At 40.6% G+C, this 9,445-nt stretch overlaps 1 non-coding gene across 1 annotated transcript; it reads right to left on the bottom strand.

The window, feature by feature from the left end:
- Nucleotides 1-7,300: 7,300 nt before the first annotated feature.
- On the bottom strand, nucleotides 7,301-7,408 carry LOC130964795 (small nucleolar RNA R71). Its single transcript, XR_009080868.1, has one exon. It is a non-coding gene; the product is annotated as a small nucleolar RNA R71 (small nucleolar RNA).
- Between the last annotated feature and the right edge of the window lie 2,037 nt (nucleotides 7,409-9,445).

Genomic DNA, 9,445 nt, shown 5'->3' with positions numbered 1-9,445 from the left:
TGAAGTGCAGCAAATTTGTTTTGCTGCTAGAAAAAGTTAGCTTTGAAGTTAGCCCCCTAACTTTGAGGCTAACTTTGAATTCAAATTTGCAAAACTCAATTCCGGTTCAATTGGTTCACTTGGGTTCCTCTCCAAACTTCAAGAGCAATCAACCAAGGCCTCTTTCAACCCAAATCCACCAAAAGCAAAGGCCCAACTCAAGGCTTGAAGATCAATTGAAGAAAGTGTATAAATAGGCTTAGATTCAATTTATTCGAGAGAGCTTCCCTTTTAGAGTTTTGAGAGAATTTCTTTTCTGTTTTGGGAGCTTGAATGCCTTTGAATTTCTTAGTTTGATTGTTTTCAATTTCAAATACACTTGTCTTCGATCTTGGGTTGGAGAATTGAAGGAATTCTGTTTCAATCTCACCTTGGATCTTGTTTACTTTCACTGCAAATTTAGTTTCATTTCCTGCTACTTACTTTCTCATTTATTTCCTTGCAATTTACAATTCCCTTGAGATTGTTCTTGTTGGATCTAGGAAGGCATTGAGATCTAGACTTGGTTTTCTAGTCTCTGGGTCCTGAGATCCAATTTCCCATTTCAATTTTCTGTTTCTTGCTTTAATTGCTCATTTAATTTTCTGTTTCGAATCTGTTTCAACCCATTCCCCATTTACTCTTCTGTTTAATGCAATTTACATTCTCTTTGTTTAGATCTTGCAAATCCAAGTCCCAATCCCCTTTACATTTTAAGTCATTTACAATTCTTGCCATTTAAGATTCTTGCAATTTACATTTCTTGCAATCTAAGTTTCTGCCATTTAATTCCTTGTTCTTTAAGATACAGCACTTTAATTCTTGTTCTCTTTACTTTCAATGCAATTTAAATTCTGCAACTCAATCAACCAAATCTTGATTCGCTTGACTAATTCAACCACTAAGCTAAAATTGCTCAATCCTTCAATCCCTGTGGGATCGACCTCACACCCGTGAGTTTTATTACTTGATGACACCCGGTGCACTTGCGGTTAGATTGGTGTTATTTTGGGAGAAATTAATTTTTCAACCAAAAATATCCCATCAAGCTAAGGCACAACTCTCTGTTGAGGACCTAACAAAAATCTTCAAACAAGAAGAAGACATGGTAGCCGAAGATAACAACAATGCCAACCATGCAAGGAAGGTGCTGGGTGACTTTACTGCACCTACTCCCGACTTCTATGGGAGAAGCATCTCTATCCCTGCCATTGGAGCAAATAACTTTGAGCTTAAGCCTCAATTAGTTTCTCTAATGCAACAGAATTGCAAGTTCTATGGACTTCCATTGGAAGATCCTCATCAGTTTTTAGCTGAATTCTTGCAAATCTGTGACACTGTCAAGACCAATGGAGTTGACCCTGAGGTCTACAGACTTATGCTATTCCCTTTTGCTGTAAGAGACAGAGCTAGGACATGGTTGGACTCACAACCTAAAGAAAGCCTGAACTCCTGGGAAAAGCTAGTCAATGCCTTCTTGGCAAAGTTCTTTCCACCTCAAAAATTGAGTAAGCTTAGAGTGGAAGTCCAAACCTTCAGACATAAGGAAGGTGAATCCCTCTATGAAGCTTGGGAAAGATACAAACAATTAATCAGAAAGTGTCCTTCTGACATGCTTTCTGAATGGAGCGTCATAGGTATCTTCTATGATGGTCTGTCTGAACTGTCCAAGATGTCATTGGATAGCTCTGCTGGAGGATCTCTTCATCTAAAGATGACGCCTACAGAAGCTCAAGAACTCATTGAAATGGTTGCAAATAACCAATTCATGTACACTTCTAAAAGGAATCCTGTGAACAATGGGACAAATCAGAAGAAAGGAGTTCTTGAGATTGATACTCTGAATGCCATATTGGCTTAGAATAAAATATTGACTCAGCAAGTCAATATGATCTCTCAAAGTCTGTTTGGAATGCAAGCTGCACCAGGCAGTACTAAGGATGCTTCATCTGAAGAAGAAGCTTATGATCCTGAGAACCCTTCAATGGAAGAGGTGAATTACATGGGAGAACCCTATGGAAACACATATAATCCTTCATGGAGAAATCATCCAAATTTCTCATGGAAGGATCAACAGAGACCTCAACAAGGTTTCAACAACAATAATGGTGGAAGAAACAGGTTTAGCAATGGCAAGCCTTTTTCATCATCTTCTCAGCAACAGACAGAGAGTTCTAAGCAGAGCCACTCTGACTTAGCAACCATGGTCTCTGATCTAATCAAAACCACTCAAAGTTTCATGACTGAAACAAGGTCCTCCATTAGGAATTTGGAGGCACAAGTGGGACAGTTGAGCAAGAAAATTACTGAACTCCCTCCTAGTACTCTTCCAAGCAATACAGAAGAGAATCCAAAAGAAGAATGCAAGGCCATTAACATGACCCACATGGCCGAACTTGGAGTGGAGGAAGAAGCAGTGATCGCCACTGAGAAAGACCTCAATGGACGTCAACTGGCCTCCAATGAGTTCCCTAATGAGGAACCATGGGAATCTGAGGCTCATAATGAGACCATAGAGATTCCATTGGATTTACTTCTGCCATTCATGAGCTCTGATGAGTATTCTTCCTCTGAAGAGGATGAAGATGTCACTAAAGAGCAAGTTGCCAAGTACCTTGGAGCAATCATGAAGCTAAATGACAAGTTATTTGGTAATGAGACTTGGGAGAACGAACCTCCTTTGCTCACCAAAGAACTGGATGACTTGACTAGGCAGAGATTACCTCAAAAGAGACAGGATCCTGGGAAGTTTTCAATACCTTGTACCATAGGCACCATGACCTTTGAGAAGGCTCTGTGTGACCTAAGGTCAAGCATAAACCTCATGCCTCTCTCTGTAATGGAGAAGCTAGGGATCTTTGAGGTGCAAGCTGCAAGAATCTCACTTGAGATGGCAGACAATTCAAGAAAACAAGGTTATGGACTTGTAGAGGATGTTTTGGTGAAGGTTGAAGACCATTACATCCTTGCTGATTTCATAGTCCTAGAGACTGGAAAGTGCATGGATGAATCCATCATCCTTGGCAGACCCTTCCTAGCCACAGCAAAGGCTGTGATTGATGTTGACAGAGGAGAATTGATCATTCAAGTGAATGAAGAATCCTTTGTGTTTAAGGCTCAAGGATATCCCTCTGTTACCATGGAGAGGAAGCATGAAGAGCTTCTCTCAAAACAGAGTCAAACAGAGCCCCCACAGTCAAACTCTAAGTTTGGTGTTGGGAGGCCACAACCAACTTCTAAGTTTGGTGTTGAACCCCCACATTCAAACTCAAAGTTTGGTGTTGGGAGGTTCCAACATTTCTCTGAGTATCTGTGAGGTTCCATGAGAGCCCACTGTCAAGCTACTGACATTAAAGAAGCGCTTGTTGGGAGGCAACCCAATGTTATATTTATCTATTTTCCTTTGTTATTTTATGTTTTCTGTAGGTTGATGATCATGGAAAGTCACAAAATCAATTGAAAAAGCAAAAACAGAATGAAAAACAGAAAGAAAAACAGCACACCCTGAAGGAAAACCTTGCTGGCATTTAAACGCCAGTAAGGGCAGCAAATGGGTGTTTAACGCCAGAAAGAGGCATGATGAGCGGATAATTTGTACGCTTTTTGGCATTGTTTTTAGTATGTTTTTAGTATCTTTTAGTTAGTTTTTATTATATTTTTATTAGTTTTTAGTTAAAATTCACTTTTCTGGACTTTACTATGAGTTTGTGTGTTTTTCTATGATTTCAAGTATTTTCTGGCTGAAATTGAGGGATCTGAGCAAAAATCTGATCCAGAGACTCAAAAGGACTGCAGATGCTGTTGGATTCTGACCTCCCTGCACTCGAAGTGGATTTTCTGGAGCTACAGAAGCCCAATTGGCGCGCTCTCAACGGCGTTGGAAAGTAGACATCCTGGGCTTTCCAGCAATATATGATAGTCCATACTTTGCCCAAGATTTGATGGCCCAAACCGGCGTTCAAAGTCACCTACAGAAATTCCAGCGTTAAACGCCGGAACTGGCACCTAAATGGGAGTTAAACGCCCAAACTGGCACCAAAGCTGGCGTTTAACTCCAAGAGGAGTCTCTACACGAAAATGCTTCATTTGTTCAGCCCAAGCACACACCAAGTGGGCCCGGAAGTGGATTTTTATGTCATTTACTCATCTTTGTACACCTTAGGCTACTAGTTTTCTATAAGTAGGACCTTTTACTATTGTATTAGAGAGCTTTTGATCATGTTTTTATGATTGAACTCATTTTGGGAGGCTGGCCCCACGGCCATGCCTAGACCTTGTTCTTATGTATTTTCAACGGTGGAGTTTCTACACACCATAGATTAAGGTGTGGAGCTCTGCTGTACCTCGAGTATTAATGCAATTACTATTGTTCTTCTATTCAATTCCGCTTGTTCTTTGTCCAAGATATCACTTGTTCTTCAACTTGATGAATGTGATGATCCGTGACACTCATCATCATTCTCACTTATGAACAAGGTGACTGACAACCACTTTTGTTCTACAAGCAACCAAGGCTTTAGTGTTTATCTCTTGGATTCCTGATACACGATGCATGGTTGATCGCCTGACAACCGAGTGCTCGCCTGACAAACGAGCCAGCCATTCCGTGAGATCAGAGTCTTCGTGGTATAGGCGAGAACTGATGGCGGCATTCAAGAGAATCCGGAAGGTCTAACCTTGTCTGTGGTATTCTGAGTAGGATTCAATGATTGAATGACTGTGACGTGCTTCAAACTCCTAGCAGGCGGGGCGTTAGTGACAGACGCAAAAGGATCGATGGATTTTATTCCGGCCTGACCGAGAATCGACAACTGATTACCCATGCTGTGACAGAGCATAGGCGACGTTTTCACTGAGAGGATGGGAGGTAGCCACTGACAACGGTGAAACCCTACATGAGCTTGCCATGGAAAGGAGTAAGAAGGATTGGATGAAGACAGTAGGAAAGCAGAGAGACGGAAGGGAAAGCATCTTCATACACTTATCTGAAGCTCTCACCAATGATATACATAAGTATCTCTATCTTTATCTTTATGCTTTATTCGTTTATCACTATACCCATTTGAGTCTGCCTGACTGAGATTTACAAGGTGACCATAGCTTGCTTCATAGCAACAATCTCCGTGGGATCGACCCTTACTCGCGTAAGGTTTATTACTTGGACGACCCAGTGCACTTGCTGGTTAGTTGTGCGAAGTTGTGTTTATGTCATGGTATTGAGCACCAAGTCTTTGGAGCCATTACTAGGGATTATTTCGTGTATTAAAAAGTAGTGATCACAATTTCGTGCACCAAGTTTTTGGCGCCGTTGCCGGGGATTGTTTGTCTATGGACAACTGACGGTTCATCTTGTTGCTTAGATTAGGTATTTTTCTTCAGAGTTCTTAAGAATGAATTCTAGTGTTTCATGATGATCTGTTGAAATCTGGCTGGCTGTGAAGCCATGTCTAATCTTATTGGACCGAGGTTTCAACTAATCATCACAATAGCTTGATGATTTCTATCAATCCTGCTATTGGAGCAATAATCTGCTAAGGCTTGGCTGGCCATTGGCCATGTCTAGTGTTTTGGACCGAAGCTTTCTTTGGAAGCTTGGCTGGCTGCGAAGCCATGTCTAATTCCTGGACCGGAGTCTTAGACTAGCATTGCAATGATTCCTGGAAATTCAAATTGAGAATTCTGAAACCTTTATTTTTCACATAATTTTCGAAAAAAGCACAAAAAATTTATAAAAACCATAAAAACCAAAAATATTTTATCTTTCTTGTTGGAGTCTAGTGTCTAATCTTAAGTTTGGTGTCTTGCATGCCTTGTTTATTTGATCTTGGTTCTATTTTCAAGTCAATAGTACAGGGAACTGAAGATTCAGAACATGCAGCAGAGGAACTACACAGAAAAGCTGGGCGTTCAAAACGCCCAGTGAAGAAGGACAGACTGGCGTTTAAACGCCAGCCAGGGTACCTGGTTGCGCGTTTAATGCCCAAAAAGGTAGCATTTTGGGCGTTAAACGCCAGAATGGATACCATTCTGGGCGTTTAACGCCAGGATGGCACTAGGGGGAAGATTTTGTTTTCAAATCAATTTTTTTTCAAGTTTTCAAAGTTTTTTTTTAAAATCATATCTTTTTCAAATCATATCTTTTCAATCAAATGTTTTCAAAATCAATTTCTTTCCTTTTTCAAAGATACTTACTAACAATTAATGATTTGATTGAACATTTCAAGTCTGTTGCCTTTTCTGTTGAGAAAGGTTTAATGTTTGAATCATATCTTTTCTTGTTAGGCAAGTCATTAATTTTTAAAATCAAATCTTTTTTTTTAAAAAAATGTTTTTCAAATCATATCTTCTCAATCACATCTTTTTAAAAACCAATCATATCTTCTTAACCACATCTTTTTCAAAATAGTTTTCAATCAAATCTTGTTGATTTCTATTTTCAAAGTCTTTTTCAAAAATCACTTGATTTCTTCCCCACTTTTATTTTTCGAAAATCAATTAGTGTTTTTCAAAATGTTTTCAAAATCTTTTACTTAATTTTCGAAAATTACTTCCCCTCTTTTCACATCCTTCTATTTATGGAGTACCACTCCTTCTTAATGCACAATTCGAACTCCATCTAATTAAAGTTCGAATTCTTCGCCTTCTTCTTTCTTCTATTTTTCTTTTCCTCTGACACCTCAAGGAATCTCTATACTGTGACATAGAGGATTCCATATTTTCTTGTTCTCTTCTCTTTCATATGAGCAGGAGCAGAGACAAAGGCATTCTTGTTGAAGCTGACCCTGAACCTGAAAGGACCTTGAAGCGAAAGCTAAGAGAAGCTAAGGCACAACTCTCTGTTGAGGACCTGACCGAATTCTTCAAAGAAGAAGAACCCATGGCAGCCGAAAACAACAACAATGCCAACAATGCAAGGAAGGTGCTGGGTGACTTTACTGCACCTACTCCCGACTTATATGGGAGAAGCATCTCTATCCCTGCCATTGGAGCAAACAACTTTGAGCTTAAGCCTCAGTTAGTTTCTCTAATGCAACAGAATTGCAAGTTCCATGGACTTCCATTGGAAGATCCTCATCAGTTTTTAGCTGGGTTCTTGCAAATCTGTGACACAGTCAAGACTAATGGGGTTGACCCTGAGGTCTACAGACTGATGCTATTCCCTTTTGCTGTGAGAGACAGAGCTAGAATATGGTTGGACTCACAACCTAAAGAAAGCCTGGACTCTTGGGAAAAGCTAGTCAATGCCTTCTTGGCAAAGTTCTTTCCACCTCAAAAATTGAGTAAGCTTAGAGTGGAAGTCCAAACCTTCAGACAGAAGGATGGTGAATCCCTCTATGAAGCTTGGGAAAGATACAAACAATTAATCAGAAAGTGTCCTTCTGACATGCTTTCTGAATGGAGCATCATAGGTATTTTCTATGATGGTCTCTCTAAACTATCCAAGATGTCTTTGGATAGCTCTGCTGGAGGATCTCTTCATCTGAAGAAGACGTCTGCAGAAGCTCAAGAGCTAATTGAAATGGTTGCAAATAACCAATTCATGTACACTTCTGAAAGGAATCCTGTGAACAATGGGACTAATCAGAAGAAAGGAGTTCTTGAGATTGATACTCTGAACGCCATTCTGGCTCAGAACAAGATATTGACTCAACAAGTCAATTTGATTTCTCAAAGTCTGTCTGGAATGCAAAATGCACCAAGCAGTACTAAGGATGCTTCCTCTGAAGAAGAAGCTTATGATCCTGAGAATCCTTCAATGGAAGAGGTGAATTACCTAGGAGAACCCTATGGAAACACCTATAATTCTTCATGGAGAAATCACCCAAATTTCTCATGGAAGAATCAAGAGAGACCTCAACAAGGTTTCAACAATAATGGTGGAAGAAACAGGTTTAGCAATGGCAAGCCTTTTCCATCATCTTCTCAGCAACAGACAGAGAATTCTAAGCAGAACCCCTCTGACTTAGCAACCATGGTCTCTGATCTAATCAAAACCACTCAAAGTTTCATGACTGAAACAAGGTCCTCCATTAGGAATTTGGAGACACAAGTGGGACAGCTGAGCAAGAAAATTACTGAACTTCCTCCTAGTACTCTCCCAAGCAATACAGAAGAAAATCCAAAAGGAGAGTGCAAGGCCATAAACATGGCCGAATCTGGAGAGGAAAGAGAGGAAGTGGACGCCACTGAGGAAGACCTCAATGGGCGTGCACTAGCCTCCACTGAGTTCCCTAATGAGAAACCATGGGAATCTGAGGCTCAAAATGAGACCATAGAGATTCCATTGGACTTACTTCTGCCATTCATGAGCTCTGATGAGTATTCTTCCTCTGAAGAGGATGAGTATGTCACTGAAGAGCAAGTTGCTAAATACCTTGGAGCAATCATGAAGCTAAATGACAAGTTATTTGGAAATGAGACTTGGGAGGATGAACCTCCTTTGCTCACCAAAGAACTGGATGACTTGTCTAGGCAGAAATTACCTCAAAAGAGACAAGATCCTGGGAAGTTTTCAATACCTTGTACCATAGGCACCATGACCTTCAAGAAGGCGCTGTGTGACTTAGGGTCAAGTGTAAACCTCATGCCTCTCTCTGTAATGGAGAAGCTAGGGATCTTTGAGGTACAAGCTGCAAGAATCTCACTAGAGATGGCAGACAACTCAAGAAAACAAGCTCATGGACTTGTAGAGAATGTTTTGGTAAAGGTTGAAGACCATTACATCCCTACTGATTTCATAGTCCTAGAGACTGGGAAGTGCATGGATGAATCCATCATCCTTGGCAGACCCTTCCTAGCCACAGCAAAGGCTGTGATTGATGTTGATGGAGGTGAACTGATCATTCAAGTGAATGAAGAATCCTTTGTGTTTAAGGCTCAAGGATATCCCTCTGTCACCATGGAGAGGAAGCATGAAGAGCTTCTCTCAATTCAGAGTCAAATAGAGCCCCCACAGTCAAACTCTAAGTTTGGTGTTGGGAGGCCACAACCAAACTCTAAGTTTGGTGTTGAACCCCCACATTCAAACTCTAAGTTTGGTGTTGGGAGGTTCCAACATTGCTCTGAGTATCTGTGAGGCTCCATGAGAGCCCTCTGTCAAGCTACTGACATTAAAGAAGCGCTTGTTGGGAGGCAACCCAATGTTATATTTTATCTATTTTCCTTTGTTATTTTATTTTTTTGTAGGTTGATGATCATAAAAAGTCACAAAAACAATTGAAAAAGCAAAAAAAAAAAACAGAATAAAAAACAGGAAGAAAAACAGCACACCCTGGAGGAAGAACCCACTGGCGTTTAAACGCCAGTGAGGCTAGCAGTTGGGCGTTTAACGCCCAGTCTGGCACCATTCTGGGCGTTTAACGCCAGAAAGGGGCACCAGACTGGCGTTAAACGCCAGAAAAGGGCAAGAACCTGGCGTTAAACGCCA

This window comes from Arachis stenosperma, chromosome 2, assembly GCF_014773155.1.
Source record: "Arachis stenosperma cultivar V10309 chromosome 2, arast.V10309.gnm1.PFL2, whole genome shotgun sequence".
Taxonomy (NCBI): Eukaryota; Viridiplantae; Streptophyta; class Magnoliopsida; order Fabales; family Fabaceae; genus Arachis; species Arachis stenosperma.
Note: the sequence above shows the minus strand (reverse complement) of the source record. Positions and strands in the feature narration are given on the sequence as shown.